Raw genomic sequence first — 15730 nt, forward strand, 5'->3', positions numbered from 1 at the left:
GACGTGAGCGTCGCGGTGCTGGGGGAAGTGTGAGAGAGCGTGAGGCAGGGAGGGGCCCAGGGGACCTGGAGGAGCAACCAGAGGCCAGAAGAATAAGAAAGCCAAGTCGGGGTCAGCATCCTGGGAGAGAGAGGCAAGGAGACGGCAAGGGGAGGGCGTGGGGGCGAGCGGCTGCGGCGGCCGCTGGAGTGCACCCCGGCGCCCCGCGGCTACGGCTGGCGGGAGCGGCGGGCTCCGCGCGGGGGGAGGGGGCGTGCGCGGGGAGGGGGCGAGGCGGGGCCCGACGCCCGCCCCCTTTCCCAGCCCGAGGACGCGTCGCTGCCGACGCCGCGGTTGCGGGGCGCGGAAGCGAGGAGAACGAGCCGCGGCTGACGGAGGGGGCCGAGCGCCTGGAGTGAGTGTCCGGCCGGCCAGGGGCTGCGCGCCTCCCCCTCCGGCCCCGCGCGCCCTGAGCCCCCGGGGGCGCGGCGCCCTCGGCCCGTCTGGGCCGCGCGCGGTGGGAGTCTCCGCGGGGCGGGGAGCTGCGGCGAGCCGGCGGGCTCCGGGACTGGCTCCGACTCTTCCCCACGAGGTAGGGGCGGCGTCCCCCGCGGCCGGAACGCCTCGCGACGCTCGGCAGCGCGGGGAACTTGGCGGGGCAGCCCTGCCTCCTGGTCTGGAGGCTGGCAGGGGCGCCGATGCTCCTTTGCCCTGCGGAGCTGGGACCTGTATCGCCGGGTTGCCACCGCGATTCCCAGCTTGGAGGGTGCCGGACACCCCTAGGTGACGTTGAGAGGAGGTTTGGTGAGCCCTTTTTCGCCGAAAGGGAGGGCGGGGACTCCGCAGCCTTTGGGAATTGTGAAGGGGAGCTGCGGGCAGAAACCCTCTCAACTCTGTCTGGTCCTAGCCCTGGAGGTGGCGAACCTGTCAGCTTTTAGGGAGGGGAAAGCCTCGGGTTGCTAAGGTTACCAGGTGGGAGAAGCGGAGCGGTCACCTACACGGCCGCTCCTGGGGCAGCGCGGTTGGGGTTGGGGTTCGCCCTCTTTCTGTTTTTCTTTGGGGATGAAAAAGAGCGACTACTTCAGAGAACAAAGATGTAGGAGTGAAAGAGAGCTTCCCGGCTGTTGCCTTTTTCTGCTGCTCCTCCTGACCTCCTCACTGGAAAATGTCAGCTTCATTGTTTTAGAGGCACTGCGCCTAAGTGATGGGCAAACTCGGCGTGGCACCGGAGGCACAAAAGATTCAGCTCTTCATTGGTGTCTCCCCGCTCCGCCAGTCCCAGCTCCCGCCCCATCTTCCCTGGCTTTGTAAAATCAAGTAGGTCGGTAGAAGTGCTCTGTTCGATTGGTGCCTTGTACGCCCCCGAAAGGTAATGAAGATAATTTTCATCAAGTTCTCTTAGTATATCTGTCATTTGTAGGAAAGCTATAGGTACTGTCTTGTGGCTCAGATCTCTGGGTCGGGGGGAGGGGGGAGTAAGAGAAAATACTTAAATTGTGTATTAATCGTTTGCCTCCTGGAAGAATTATTTAACCACGCGAGGAGGAAGGATTATCTTTTACTGCGCAGGACCGAGTAAAACTTGGTGCTCGGAAATTGGCCAGAGTAGTGAATAAGAGAAAGGGAGGCATGAATGGCATTCTTTATCCTCCCAAGTGCGGAAGCTCTTATTCTCTTTTGAGTCATGGCTTTCTTTAAGGATCTCAAGGAGTCTTTGGGCTCTCTGTTTAAATGATGGTTAGAAGGCTCATTCACATGTTTACCACACATTCTTTGGGTATGTATGATGCCCTTGGAGTCTATCCATGCACTCCCTAGTGTTTTTCACTCAGAGTCAAGAGGAAGAACAAGGGACCCCAGAGTCATCAAATGAGCTCCTGAAATCAAAGCCTCATGGCTGAGGAGGGAGCAACCATAGTCCCATCTGGACCATCAAAGTTCACTCTTATGGAATCATTGCATTGCTGCCAGAATAAATTAACTTTTGCCGTTGAATTTGTTATTCTTAGAGTGACATGTCTGTCTATTGGAAGTTGTTTTAGTTTATTATAAATTTTACAAGCAGATGTGATGTATGCTTATTGACAGGTGTGGTCCCATGCCATGTGTGATCAACCCATGTGAGCAAGAGAGATTTGTATTTGATGTTCTTTTTGGAAACTGGGCTGTTTATCATTGCTTTAGAGACAGTATTAATATGCCCAGGGGCCATATTACTTGCCATAACAAATCGTCCAGAGTGCAATATTTATTTACTAAAAGAGAAATAAGTTTAATCAATAAAATTTCATCTCAAGGGCATAGTGTTGTGGTTGAGTTTATCTGTGTCCTATGAGAGTTGGGAGATAAAATAGAGTGAAGTAATTTGTTCGGTACACACCAAATTAACTGAAATATTTTGCATATGCAATCAAGACATTAAATGTTATTTTTCCCCCTCTGGTCTGAGAACGCTTGAAGATTCAAGGTCCAGTAACTGTTGTACCAGGGCATGAAATGATGAGTGAGTAAGTCAGTACTTCTTCACCTAAAGGACAGTGTCTAATTAGTATTAACCCATTGCAGAATATGAATTTTCTTGAAGTAGGTTAAATAAAATTAGAATATTTCTTTCTTATATCAGTAACTAAAATCTGTTGGATAAAACCCTAATCCTATATGTCATCCATACATGATTAATATTTATAGGCAGATATGTGTGTACCTATATATATGTATGTAATTTGTAGATAAATGTGTAAAAACCTTGCCTAAGAGAAAACAGATACTGTGTTTGGAGCTAGATTATTAAACAGTGATACTTTTAATTTGAGCCTGTGTTAAACTGAACACTTGAAGAGTATGATTGGCCTTTTGAGAACTTATTACCAAGGCATCTCTGGACCAGTAACAATACATGTTCATAGAATTTATAAAATGTTAGAGTAGAATGGAACTTTAAAAATCATCTGTTCAAGCACCCAGTACTACAAATGCAGAGAATGAGGCCCAGGAGGCTTGGGTAATTTTTTTCAAGATCACGTGCTAGATATTGTCAAGGTTACGGGGTCTTTTCCTTTTGTACCAAACTGGAGTGTTAGATGTGTGGGAGGGTATGGTGATTTGATTGCTTATTTCTGAGAGGAGGTTAAATCAGTGAAACTTTTCATAGGTAGTAAATTTTTATGTTAGTGTTGCCCATCTTTCCTCTTCATCAACACAATTGGCTCTCCTTTGGCCAACCTTTCCTTCTGGACATTCCTTTGTTCTAAATTCTGCTTCACTTGGATGCGTTACCTTGAATAACACATTGGTTTTGTAGATTTCCAGAAAGCAAAGAATGAGTATGCCAAGAGATCAAGGAACACTTTAAATGAAACTTGCACTTACTTATTTGGATTAAAAATGAATATAATTTTCCTATGTGGGATTAAAAGCAATAGCTAGGCAGTAAATGAAGATGATTTTCACCTGAAGAGTATTGAGGTGAAGAAACCGTCATAGGAAGTGAAGTTTCTTTACTCTTGGAAACTGAAAATCTCACAGTAACATCTTTCCATTTAATAAATTGTTTTTCCATCTGATATCTCCTTTGGTTCTCCCGATGGCCCTGCAAAGGATACAGGGCAGACATATTCATTCGTACCACATTTTCCAGTTCCAATCTGTGAATTCTGTTCCTTTTCCCTCTATTGATGCTCCCAAGCAAAGTTAGGGGAATTCCCAGGCTCCAGTGCATGTGGGCAGTTATTATACACTGTATGTTTGCTTGTCTTCAAGTACGTTTTCAACTTCTTGTCCCAGTAGCCTGACCAGATGTGCCATTTAGTACAGACTCAGTCAATACTTTAAAATGTGATAAGCTAACAGGATAATTTCAATCAAGAATTTATACTCAACTTGCTTTTTTAGGATGGGTATTTTCTCAAGTCCCATATTCAAGGGAATGTGGCAAATAGCAATTTTAAACAATGTAAAGTGATAAAAATGTACCAACAGTTCTGCCGTGGTATTACCTGAAACTGAATAGTCATTCAAAGTACGCTGTCACTTGACTATGTAAAGAAGACTGCACAGCTCTGAGGAGGGCTAGGGCAGTTTTTCTTAAATGTATTCCATGGACTGCCAGCTTCAAAATCCCTGGAGGTGGCTAATGAAAAGTTGATTTTTCCAGTTCATGCTAGACCTACAGAATCAGAGACTAGGGCTGGGATGCAGGAATCTCCCTTTAACAAGCCCCTTCGTTGATTTTCATGTACACTAAATTTGAGAACCACTGTGTTATGGTCTTTCAAGAATTAATATTTAGCCTCTTCCATATAGCTAGAATCACCTCTCTTTTCTATCTTACAAATGATCTGCAAAAATTATCTGACCTGTTATTCTCATGTTTAATTAAAGTGACCAGGAAAACTTGGCAATTAACAAAGCTATTGACTCTAAGGAGGTTTGGATTCACATTATGTAACTGTTGCCTTGTACGTATACATGGACAGAATGCTAGGATCTTCAAGGACATTGCAAACTTGAACTAGGCAGGTCATATCAACTAATTCATTCTATATCCCATTCAGGGTCATATTAGTTTGCTTTTTAAAAATATTTTAGATGACCTTTTATTTGTTTAATAAGCAAGTTAATTGCTGTAATTTGTTTATTTCTGTGGCTCTGAAACAATCTGACCTAGAGTTATTTACATTCACTGTCTCCATTCCATTGACGGTCATTCCTCAGCCCTTTGCCATCCATCTTCTATTTAAATGATGCTGCTGAAACTGTCCTCACAAAATCCCATGGGAAATCTTTTGTTCCACTCTTACTAAGCATTTGACAGCATTTGACACCTCACTGTATAGCTGCTTCTGGTTACTCTTTGACTCCTGTTGACTTTACTCCCTTTGTCCACCCCTCAGGCTGATCCTTCCCGGTGTTCTCCCTTCAGCCCTCTGGTCTTTGTATGTTACGTATTGTACTAGTTTTCTCCTCCATTTTCGTGCTTTCAGCTAGTACATGCATGTTGCTGAGTTCCAAATCTGTACCCACATCCCGGACTTCTTTTTCCACTTTTGGATCTGTATCTTCCTGCAGGATATATTACCTGAATGCTCCATATACTGCCCTTCATCTGCATAAACTGGAATTCATAATCTCTGTTTCTCTCTCTGAAGCCTTGTTATGCCTGTTTTTTTGGTCCGGTTGTAAAAAAGTCTCCCACAGTTTTCTAATTCATTCACTCTTCCCCCCTCTCTCCATTTTCAATCAGTTATCAAGTCTTTATAATTTATCTCACAAATATTGTTCAGATTAGCGTTCTCTATCCTGACCTTTTATTCCTGCCGTCTTTCAAGCTGTCATCATCTCCTACCAGGACTAAGGGACCAGATCCTAATCCGTCTTCCTTCTCTAACTTTATACTTCAGATCCATTCTCCAGTTGCCAGAGTGATTTATCTGAAAAACAGATTTGGCCTTAAGACTCCTTGCTTAAAAGACAATGATTTCCAATTACCCACAGCATAAAGTGCCTGGTCTTCAGCATAATATATGTTGTCCATCTTGACCCTATCCCCGCCCAGACTTCAGCCTCATCTCTCCATTCTTCTGACTCATATCCTCTAACTCCACCTGAAATTTAGCATTTCATAATATGTTGACTTTATTCATTTTTCCTGTGTGCCACAAATGTGCTTCTAACTTTTTGGCTGGTAGCAAATCCAAAACATCTCTCAAACACCCCACATCTCTATAAGTATCGTTCTTTTGAACTCTCATGCTAAATTTGGATTGTTGTCATAATCTATTTAGATGTTGAACTTTGTTCCTTACTGTGATTACTGCTACTTTCTTTCTTTCTTTTTTTTTAATCTCTTTGTGAGTACCTAGATTTAATAGTGTTATATGAATGGATATAAAAATTCCTAGAGACAAAAGGAAAACTGTTAAGTGCACTAAGAATGAGCTTTGGAGATTCGGGCTTCCACACCTGCCTACTCTCTGACCCCTGGATGGAGCCCCTATTTCACTTTTTATTATATTTCATCTCTCTCCTATCTGCCACAGATACTATCCTATTGATCCCTCCGACTCTCTGTCTCCTTCTTTGCCATGGAAATCATCTGTCCTCAGCTTCTTTTATCTTATATCATATACCAAATCCACCAGCTATGTCCTTCGGGTAATTCATTCATCTCTGTGCTCCCTTACCAGGCAGAGCAGTGGTGTAAGTAACCAAACCCCTAAGTATCGGAAACTTTATTTTTATAATCTTTGAAAACGTCTTGTACTTCTAATAGAATAAATTTCTTAGCAAATATAATGTAGTGATTGACTGAAATAATGATAATCTGTTATGGACTTGTTTTCAAAAGACAGGAGGGTTTTGGAGTTCCTCCAGGTCAGCCCAAGCTTCCCGCTTCCCTGCCTGCTACCCAGGTGGGTGACCTGCAACGTGGCCCTGCATTGGGGCATGTGAATGTTCCTTTGTCACCTCCTTACATTTTACTAAAATTAATTACTATTAGAATCATCCTCTACTGTGCAGAAAAATAATTATTTTTCCATAATTATTGTAGTGTGACAGAAATTTTCAAATAAAATTTATTGTAAAGCAAAATCATAAAGTAGAAAATATTCTTCTCATTTAGAGATGTGGAAATGAACGCCCAGACAGCCATAGTAATTCACAATTAGTATTGCTAGCTTATGGTGGGTCTGGAGGTTGAATAAAGGTCTGGTTACTAATCCTATGCTCTTCTTATTAAGCAAAAGTCCAGGCTCTTTCTTCAAAAACAAAACAGAAAAAAAAAAGCAAAATAAAGCAAAAATCAGCCAAATAGTACTTTAACAAAAGCCATATAGAAAACCAACTACAGCCAGTCAGGGCCGAGAAACTACCACCCATTGGTCAGTCTGGCTTGTGGCATATTTTTGTGCAGCCTGTTAACTAAGACTGTTGTTTTTATTTTTAAAGTAGTAAAAACAAAACAAAACAGACAAAATCAAAAGATGCATGACTGACTGAGACGCTATGGTACCCAAAGCCTGAAATGCTTACTTTTTGCCTGTACAATAAATGTTTGCTGACTTCTGATCTATAGAAACATTGACTATAAGGTCATGTTTAGTATAGTGTTTGTGGGTAACTGACTTTGGTAAATAATTTTAATACCATAAAAACTGGGCATGTAAAAAATAAGTTGTAGGTTTACAGATTTATTTTTTTCTTTGGAGGCAGTTCATGGTCTGGGAATCGAACCCGGGTCTCCCGCGTGAAAGGTGAACCACCTGTACACCCAGATATACAGAATTTAAAAAAAAATGAAGCTATAACTCATACTATATTCAAATTGTTGGTATTTTTAAATTTATTTGCTAAATTGTTGATATTTATTATTTGTCCACAAATAATTACCGTGATAGACATCATCACTTAATAAGTCATGGAAATCTTCGTAGAGATCATTGAGGGATTTTTGAGTAAAAAATTATGCTTAATGTGAATATGGGTGTTAAGAAGGGCGAGTTTGATGTTCAGAGTCTCAAAAGCTGAATTAAATTAAGCATAAAAGTTGACATTTGAATATTCTCCTTACCTATAACTAAAATGCTGAATCCATTTTTTTTTTCATTTTTATTACTGGAAATAGTGTTTCAAAAATACACTTGGGAAGTTAAAACCTCTTGCATGCCATACGAGTATGCCTTTAATGAACAAATTTGAGATATTAAATAATTCCTTTAAGAATGATAAAGTATTATTCAGGTTCACTCATTTTCTTTCTAATTTAGATTCTTGGCTATAAGCAGCTTGGTAATATGTGGTTTGGGAGTCTCTGGGTAGAAATCATTTCATGAGCTCCCAAATCTTCTTATAAAAAGCCTATTAATATGCCTTTTATTCTTATTATTTGGAGCAATGAGTCATTAACTTTACATTTATTTCAGTGATTTAAAACTAAATGCAACAGTATGAAAAAAGAAATCTGGCCTAAGAATTAAAGAAAATCAGTAGAATAGAATACTGCGAAATATTTTTATAGGTTTTAGTTTGCTATTTTTACTTTATAGAATCAAGTAACAGTTTCCTGGACTGAACGTAAGCTTTGTTGTTTCTCAGGAAGGAGGTTTGCTGAAATTATAAATATGTGAGAATTCAGCTAAGAATGATAAATGGAGTGTTCCTAATATAGATTATAAAACAGGCTGAAGCAGGAAATTGTGATCAAGTTTAATATAGTCATTAAGAGGATGAATTTGAAGTGGACAAGCATTGGTTGACATCCCCATTCTGGTTCGAAACCTGATAAAAGCTTTCTAGGTCTCCTCCGTGAAATAGGGTAGTCAGAATGGCTGCCCTGTAGAATTAAAGGTAGGTTTAAATGAGATAAAATTCTCTGTACTTACTTAGCCCAGGGTTATCACTGAGTAGAAGCTCTGTAAACTTCAGTTATTTTATCCTTCATTGGTGAAAGAATTCAATGCATTAAAGCTTTTGCTGACAGTTGCATGAAAATCTAGCCACCTAAAAATTTTTGCGTTACCATCTAACTTATGATTGAAAAATAAAAATAATAAGAGGGGCTACTACTACATTCGACTTACTTCTCTTTAATAAATACAAGCTTGTTGGTGATATTTATGGAATGGAAAATTAGAAAAATATCCTCCTACTGTCTTGGTTTGTAGTATGCTGAAACAGTCTGATGTGCAGATCACTGGAGAGTGGATTTGGAAATGTCAGGAGGAAAGCCAATGGTTACAAGTTGTAAAAACAGATGTGACGAAAAAGGAATGGAAAACTCTAAAAAGGAAAATAATGGCTTTATCGTCACATTATCATTATGAGAAAGCAAAAGCATATGCATGTATAAATGGTTTGCCACTCTCCAGCGGCTACCTTTGAGATAGCGTTTGACCAGGACATGCATGCAAGGTGGATGGTGGGACATGTGTCCAATCAAAATACAGAAAATTTATAGTATTAACCCATAAGAGAAATGTCGCGACTAAATCTCAGCAGGAGTAGAGGTTTGAATAAAGTATTAAAAACAATATGTGGGTTTAATTTTATAAGATTTAGAGTGAAAACTGCAAAGTGGTAATGAACCTCTGCTTGGACCCAATGATTTAAAATGAATGATGATATAAAAGGGAAACTATTCATCAAATTTTTGGCCCCTATCCTCCTCACCCGAGACAATGAGGTTAAAAAAGGAGGAAAAATCAGAATCTTGGATTAAAGCCCAAGATAAATGAGGAAATAAAAAAAAAATCACCTAACTCATTTAAGTGAATTCAGGTTTCTATGCTCAAGTTAATCCTATGCCAAGAAACTCAAGGAACTGAAATGCGATTTTGAGAGTTCCATTGGGACGTCATGGAGAATTGGAGGAAGTCAGAGAACTGGAGAGAGTCAGATTTCTGAGTTTCAGAAAGGAGCGTTCCAGAAGCTTCTTGATATAGAATCTCATCAAAAACTGAATTATATATAATATGTACACACATATACACACATATCACAAATAATTTTGAAGCCTTTAGGAAAACACAAGAAGTCAGAATAGTTCACAAAATTAAGTCATTACAAACTAACCTGATTGCCTTTTTTAATTAAACCAGTTAAAATTAATGCTAGATAAATTAAAGAAAACATAAAATATAATGTAATCCTATTATTCTTTGAAAATTATTCTGTATACCTTGTTGTCTATTCCCTATAACATAATCTTTGTGTGTGGATATATATGATTATATATTTAAATAGGTATGCATATGTATGTGCCTTGTGGGTGTATTTAAATCTCCCCCATTCATTTCACTATTTTCCCCGTTATGGAATAATCAAATGGTTTATATGAAATTTACCCAACTCAAGCTCCAGGAGTGGACCATGGTTGGCTTAAGTTAATTAGCTTGATAGTATATTGTTTGCTCTGGTGAGTTTTCTGATTTAAGGATGTGATCCAACCAAGTGTGGCCCAGGACTTTTCTTCTTTTATTGGGCAACCAAAAGTTTTCTTTCTCAGTCTGTCTTTCTCTCAGCATTGTCCTTTTGTATTCAATGTTGCTATCATGTCAAAAGCAAGCCAAGATTAAAGCTACCACAAGGTAGAGAAGAAGCTGAGCTGGCAAAGAAAGGGACTAAAGCCTTGATTTAATAGCACCTGAATCTAGCAGCCCACACTACTTGTGAACTAGAATGTTTGTAGGTTACAGAAGGATAGTCATGATGATTGATTCTTTTATTTTAAACTTATTCTTTTTACTGAGGGCTATAATAAACCACAGAGAAAAGTGCATGTAATATAATGCAGACTTAACAATTACAAAGTAAAGCACTTTTATAAAGCAGTATACCCAGGTCAAGAAATAGACTGTGTGAGCCACTCCCTAAGCCACTGTCCTTAGTTTTATGGTATTTAATTATGGTCTTGCTTGTCTTTGAAGTTTTTATCATCTAAGCATGAATCACAAAACACTATGGTTTGTTTATTCTTTGGCAAACTTATGTGAATGGAATCATCATATTGCCTTAGGGAGCTGCCAGTCATTCAACTGCATTGCTGAGTGTGTTAGTGAGCATACCAGAATGTATTTATTTGTTGCTGGGCTGTAGGGTCATTTCCAGTTTGAGTGTATTGAGAATAGTGTTGCCTTGTAGAGTGCTGGCATGTCTCCTGGAAGCATATGTGCACATATGTCTCTAAGGTGTATACCTAGGAGGGGAAGGGCTAGGTCATGATAACAAATAGTTCAGATGATGGATCAGCATTAAAAAATGATCTTGATAGGCTGAGAGTGCAGGCCTAGAATAACATGGCACAGGGGGTAAAGGAGTGAGTTTATTAATCAGTAATGTAAACCCTGGTGTGGTCTCAAAATATCAGTTGTTCAAGTTCAAAATGACAAAGATCTGTCTTGACACAGAACACTTGAAATAAATATATGGGTATTAACTAACACTCATCATAACCAAGTTTCACCAGAATGTAGAAATGCTACTGAAGTAGAAACATAGTGTAAAGCACCCTAAGTTGGGGAGTTCACATTTAGAATTTTGCATTCATTTTGCATCTACATATACTTAAGAATTTGATGAACTGGAGCATATACAGAGGAAATAAACTAGAATGGTTAAAGCTAAGAAAGAGCAATGTGACTTCATCCTAGGAAGGTTCATTCTGGAAAAAATGCAGAGAAAATGTGATATCTTTCATGTAGAAAAAGTCAAATACCTACCTATTTTCTTCATGTATTTGATCTGGGACTAGTGGGTGGAATAGGAGATTTTGTTAACACATACTTAATGTGCTTCATAATGTAATACAGAGGTGGGCTCTAATAATTCAAAGGAGAGGGAACAATGATCTTACGACACAGGAAGCTCATCATTAAAGAGCAGTTCACGCAGAAACAGGAAAAACATTTGCTACCCAAGTTGTCTTACATGTACTCAGTTTGGATGATGACTTTTTAGGGACTTCTCAATATAAGTCTTTTTCAGAAGAGACAGGAAAAACTCATAGCCCCAAGCAGGGAAATCCTGGGTAACCTTTAAAAATATCCTGCTCAAAGCATCTCTCAATTTCCTGTGTAGAGAGGTGTTTCTTAGTCCTAAATTATAGCTTCTGTTCACCACATGTAATGTGACTTAGACAGTTGCACCTGTTTTCCATACTAATAATTACCACTTGGAAAGAAATAGTGTCTAAACAAAGGAAAAAGAAATTCCAAAGAGCAGATACTTAAAAAAAAAAAAAAAAGCAGAAAAAAGAAAATTGGGTAAAAATCACATGCCCTAGTAAGTAACCTTAATGCAGCCTTCTTTAGAGTTCTAGATTATAGTTCCTTCAGAAGAATTTTGACTGATAGAAGCAGAAAATATCAATTGGGAGCATTTTCTTATTGAGAAAAAGAATAGCAATATTCAGGTTATGTTAGAAATTCAATGCTTAATTTTAATTTTCTGAGACAACATTATAGAATTAAACTGTTCTATCAGGCCAATGATGAAGATAAATTTAGTGATATGACCTCAGGTTGACATACTTAAAAAAAAAAAAAAAAGAAAAGAACAATCAACCCGAAGTGTCTTAGGATACTGCTGCTTTTTAAAAGTGTTGAAGAAAATAGAAAAAAAAAAAAAAGAAAAATTTCTACTGTTTGGATATTTTCATATTCTCAAGAGATTGGTAGCACAATACGTTTGTTAAACTGATAGTGTGATCATTTTACCAGAGGCAAGAAGTCCAGATTTCAAACAGGTGAACACAGAATAGTTTAATCCTGCTTAGCAGATGGCTCCGGGTCAGTGGCCGATAACAATTTATAACGTGCCAATAATAATATTAGGAAACCAACTCTCTGTGGAGTGCAACCTGCTTTATAAAAATGAAGCAGGCTGTTGACTTTTTCTGTAGAATAGAGAAGGTTCTTTCTTTCTTTCTTTTGTTTCCCAAGCTATGAATTTAATTGCATTTAGCAATTGTTCTCTTGGTATAAAAGTACTGCATGTATAAGGAAATTGGGTATCCAAATGAATTTGAATAATGTCAGTAATGGGAAAAATAGGATTTACTTGGCCAAAATAAATAAAATGCAAAAATCACATGTAAATATATCAGAAAGACACTGCACTTTTATCCAGAGCTGGTATGCTTTCTTAAGATTTACAAAAGCAATCTCATTTAGGAACACTGTATAAGCATAACAATGGGAGGACAATTTGTGGGAGTCAAAGTAAATGTGGGACTGAAGTTACTGGCATTATATCAATAAACTTTGCAAATTACAGCTTTTGAATAGTTGAGTACTTGTAAATTTTCAATAGTGTATCTGTTTTAATAAAGAAGTGGATTTAACAAACTACATTTAACCCTTGGCACTTCAGTCTACAAGACAGCAATTTTTTAGAATTTCACATATATTGTCACTGAGGAAACAAGAAAAGTGAAGATAAAACTTTTAACATATTCATTTTCTCTGGCTTTCTATTTCGCTTTTCTGTTCTCTTTCCTTCCTTTTCTTCAGCCATTTATGTGTCCAGGGACAAGACATTTAATATCACTTGGTATGGTGTTCTAATTTATAGAATATGCATCATGAAATCTGTCTGTCTGCTTCATGTTTAGTGAGAATCAAATGAAATGACGTGTTTGAAAGTGATTTATAAAATCACAATTGCGCTATATATAATATAAATAAAATATTTTATAGTATGAATATATTATATTGTTCTCTTATATATAATATTTACACCTGTTATTACTATTATATATTTCTGTAGTAAAAACATGCAACTAAAATCATAATTAATCCCATGTCATTTTACCTGCAAACAACCTATTTATATTGTGAAAGAAGGTATAGTAAAATACCTTAATATAATCTTATATATTAATATATGTCATTTGGGGCGGGCCACGGTGGCTCAGCAGGCAGGAATGCTTGCCTGTGATGCCAGAGGACCCTGGTTCGATTCCCGGTGCCTGCCCATGTTAAAAAAAATATATATGTTATTTGAAAATGAGAGATTATTTTGCACTGTGAATTTGAAGTTTCAAATAGCTTTTGTTGAATCTAGCAAATAACTGCTCATTTGGGGAATTAGTAATCTTTATTCCATCAATTAATAAAATATGGCACATTGAACAAAACAAAATTGATATGTGTTTGAGAGAAAATTGATCATTGATTGATAACCTAATACAGTTTTACTATTCATTAAATTAGAATATACATCAAAATTCTCTTCCATCTCAAATGTATTTAAGGAACTTTAAACAACTCTGTGGTATATAGCTATACAGTTTCAAAGCATAAATTACCAATGAGATTTTAATAGAATCACAGTTTGGATTATTATAAGTAATGTTAATACACTGATCACATTAAGCTAAGTTGCGTGTGTATAGATCGTGAATTTCTTCCTCCCAGTGATAACTAGCAGCATATACTTCTGACACCAGTCGTCTACCGTCAGTAGAGAGTTGGCATGCATTAGAAATTGGGCGAGTGGACTCAATTTACTCTGTACAGTGGGTGATTCCCATCTTTAATATATTCTCTCCCTCCATTCTCTCCCCATTTCTTCTTCTCTACCTTCTTTCTTCCCTTCTTTCCTTTCTCTCTCCTTTCCTTCTCGCTTCTCCTTCCTTCCTCCATTTTCTCTCTTTTCCTTCCCCCTTTTTCTCAAAGTATATATGGTTCGATAGTGCTAGGTGCCAGGCATGGGATAGAAATGACATGAGATATATATTCTGGCTCTCTGGAATTCATAGTCTAAGTGGAGAGAAGGGATACAAGCATAGTTGAAACAGGTAAGGCAAGCCAGTGTGTGACTAAATGATGACTAAGTGAGAGTGGAGTAGATAGCGAATGTTAGAAAAATTCAGAAAAAGGGCAGATTAGCACAGTCTAGGATAGGTAGTGGAGACTTCATGGAGCTTAAGGGATTCATAAAATATACATGCAATTAAGCTATATGAATGACAGAGTAGAGATTATATGATATGTTGTAGTTTACTATTAACTGTTTTTTGCAAATCAGTATTGGCTGACATGTAGGATAAACAATTGAAACTTTTAAAATGGATTCCAACTTATTTTAATTGTACACAAAGTCCATTTCCAAGACAGATATGTTAGAGAAGGAATCTTGTCTTGTTTTTTGATTCCTTCAATTGCAAACATAATAGGCTATGTTATAAATGTAATAGGTGTCTGCATGCTACTTAGCTCTGTCATCTTTTGTGAAGCTGCCTGGTAAATAGCTTTAATTCAAACTGATGACTCTCCTCTTTATGCCTAATAATCTGCATCTGAGCCTGACATTTGGGACCTGAAGTAGTTTTACTTGTAAATGCAATTATATTCAATGATCTGTTTTGTAAATGCGATGATTTTTCTTTTCTGTGTGTAGTTAACTGAATCTGAATGTAGAAAAGAAATGTGAGCATTGCATTTCAGAAAGTGTTATATTGTTATATGTATTTTGTACATTGTTCTTTATTTACACTGAGCAGTTTCATTATTATTACTCCCAAGCAATATAAATATGATTTAGATTTATGTAAATATTCCTAGGATGCAGACTGAATCTTCTTACCTTGCAGTGTTCCAATTTTTCTTCTCCTCAATAGAACCTTTCTAATATTATGTACAAAGGATGTTCAGTTTACAGTTATTAATCATTTTCTAAATGTAAAAGCAAAGTCAAAGTCATGAAGGGAAGAGGAACACAGACTAAATTGCACAGACAATGATGATATACTAGAATGAATAATCTTCAATATGCTCTGGTATAGTCCACAATTGGTCCAAAATTTTAAATATCCTCAAATTCTTCCCAACTCAGAAAGCAATGACTTCTATGGATGATGTGATCCAAATAATACATGGGATGAATGAACCAATGACTACATAAATAAGTTACTTTTTCTGTATTTTTCTTCTTTCCCCCTTCTATTTAAAATTATTTTTGAGGATAGAGTCCAGTTTCTGAACCCAATATTCTTTACAAATATATCAGTTTCTAATTTTTTATGTGTATCACAGAAAGGCTCCAACCCTTTCTATTTAGGAGTTAACCAGAAAATGGAGCAGATTAAGTAAGGAATATGAAACAAAGATTTGACAAGATGAATGCTAGGATGGAAAGAGGTCTTAGGTGCAATGGTAATAAAGATGCACAGCTATTAAATCTGATTGAGGTAAATCAGAGAAGTCTTCACAGAGGAGAGAAAGTTTGAAAGTTGGAGAATATGTAAGAATTT

General features: G+C 37.9%; 1 protein-coding gene across 2 annotated transcripts in view; it reads left to right on the plus strand.

The window, feature by feature from the left end:
- The first annotated feature begins 538 nt into the window (after positions 1-538).
- The window catches only part of MYO16 (myosin XVI), a 717568-nt gene continuing 702376 nt past the window's right edge, over positions 539-15730 (plus strand). The window contains exon 1 of one of the 2 annotated variants that reach the window (XM_077158660.1): positions 539-571. The gene's annotated coding sequence lies outside the window, so the exon portion shown is untranslated. Of the gene's footprint in view, positions 572-684; positions 784-15730 lie in introns of those variants that run through there. The other variant, XM_077158661.1, reaches the window with a different exon arrangement.

The sequence above is a fragment of the Tamandua tetradactyla genome, chromosome 4 (genome assembly GCF_023851605.1).
Source record: "Tamandua tetradactyla isolate mTamTet1 chromosome 4, mTamTet1.pri, whole genome shotgun sequence".
Taxonomy (NCBI): Eukaryota; Metazoa; Chordata; class Mammalia; order Pilosa; family Myrmecophagidae; genus Tamandua; species Tamandua tetradactyla.